Source organism: Echinops telfairi, unplaced genomic scaffold, assembly GCF_000313985.2.
Source record: "Echinops telfairi isolate 266 unplaced genomic scaffold, ASM31398v2 ScPeMD7_5;HRSCAF=22, whole genome shotgun sequence".
Lineage (NCBI taxonomy): Eukaryota > Metazoa > Chordata > Mammalia > Afrosoricida > Tenrecidae > Echinops > Echinops telfairi.
The window spans coordinates 14,174,919-14,177,240 of record NW_022103901.1 but is presented as its reverse complement, the minus strand read 5'-3'; positions in this window follow the sequence as shown (position 1 = coordinate 14,177,240).

Genomic DNA, 2,322 nt, shown 5'->3' with positions numbered 1-2,322 from the left:
AGAAGTTTCATAAGGGAGTAATCAAATGGCCAATAAACATATGAGAAAATGCTCCCATCATTAGACATCAGAGAAATGCAAATTAAAACAACTGCGAGGTACCACCTAACACCCTTGAAAATAGCCCAAATCAGAGAGCAACAAATGTTGGAGGGGATCAGGGCACTAACCCACCCAAGGGGAGGGTATCATTTATGTCTCTACAGAAATGGGAGTGTGAGTGTAGACCCCACCACGGCTCACCAAACCTTGAGGGCAACATGACCACATGGAGCAACACGTGAACAGAGAGGGCTACAGGGCAGGCCCCAATCAGAGTCCAACTGACCACCCCCCCAAAAAAAAATGTGCTACAGAGGACAACACTAAACCTGCAGGTTGGGGAGAGGGGCCGGCCTGCCACACACACAAGTGAGCAAACAAACCACAAAGGAAAAAGAGTGAGGGACTAGACCCCATGCTGGCACACCAAGCCCTGAAGATGACATCCCTGCACGGAGCTGCTAAGGCACAGAACCGGAACTTGCCATCCTTTACAACCGCATGCGTCATTTCCTCTGAGGGACATCTATAAGGCATGTTATTTAAAGCTGAGACTGGATGAGATCATCTAAGGCAGTGGTTCTCAACCTTCCTCATGCCGCGACCCTTTCATACAGCTCATGTGGTGGTGACACCCCCAACCATACAATTATTTTCGTTGCTACTTCATCAGTGTCATTTTGTTACTGTGATGAACTGTCATATATATATCTGACAGGCAGGGTGTATTTTCATTGTTACACATTGAACATCATGAAAGCATAGTGATTCATCACAGAAACAAGATGTCATTCTATATTGTGAAATATTTATTTATAATGACAAGTGAAATTTTGTCTTGAAGCATAGTGTAGCATGGGTCTTCACACTGGGTACTCGTAGGTGGGCGTATCTGTATGTGGGCAGACCCTCCTGGAGACAGACAGAGGAGCCATGTCTCGGTTCCTAAGACCATCGCAAGTATGTGTTTTCCGATGGTCTTAGGCGACCCCTGTGAAAGGTTCGTTTGACCCCCAAAGGGGTCTCAACCCACAGGTTGAGAACTGCTGATCTAAGGAGTGAGAGTAGACACCCAAGAGGCTAAGCCTGAGTCCTAGAGCACGGGGCTAAGCAAAGGTTGGAAAAACAGAGGCACCAGCAACAAACTGAGACAGAGCAGCTGGACAGCATCATTATGTCCCGAAGCATTTTCCAGAGGATGCAGTGAGGGGTTATGTCAAATGCTGATCGGTCTCCTGGACGGAAAAATGACCACCATCACTGGTAACCTTGTCAAGAGCAGGGTTAGTGGAATGTGTGGGGAAAAACTAGGTTGGAGTGGGTTCATGACTAGGAGAAATGTGGTAGACACAGCCCTTCTAGATGTTTAGCACTTAGGTCAACCGAATCTGAAGATGCTGTATTGTGATATCTTTAAATAGATGGATTCAAAACACGGCAACCTTTCATATACCACTTAAGGAGGTCAGACAATTGTTTACAGGTGTAAGCGAACAAACATGAATTTTATAGGTGAGACACTCATCATATTGGTAACCAAATAATGGAAAGGTTTCCAACTACTTAAAAAAATCAAATGTTTTCTCGATCTATTTTTTGTTGTCCTCAGGTAAACAGATCAATTCTGGACTGTGTTACGACTAAGCAGCGTATTTCTGTATAGGCACTTACAGGAAACCATCAGCAAATTTGGAACGGTTTGTCTCTTCGTAAAAGAAAACCTGTATTAAAAGTTTGCAGAACCAAGGAATGAAGAGACGCTGGGATTTTCTCCGCGCATTTTGAGCTTCACCACAGGTGTTCCTGCTAGGAAGGCCCAAGAAATGGATGACGCCTTCAAGTTATATTAATATTTTCCTTCTGAAACGTGAAACGTGTCAAACCTGGGCAACGGGTAAATGGTTGGTGTTACTCTGTTCATTCGATCTTGGCCACATTGAAAACAATGTGTCCGGTCCTCTGATGAGAGGTTCCACCGTGGGCAGCTCCTGGTTGGATCTGCGACATCGCCGGTGCCATCCGACGCTCCGGGCACCGTGCAGCCTTCATCCCAACTCCGTGGCTTTCGGATGCGGAGACACAGCCAGGCGTTAAAAACCACAGGGAAAGGGCGCCCAGGTCCTGGCACCCAACTGGGGATGCTGCTGCTGCTGCTGCTGCGCCTCCAGCTCGGCGTGCAGCGAACGGGCTTCGCCGGCACCGGAAACGGCAGCTGCCACAGGGGGCGCTGCGGACACACGCGCCCCGCCTGCCGGCCAGGAAGCAAACAAAAAGGGGGGG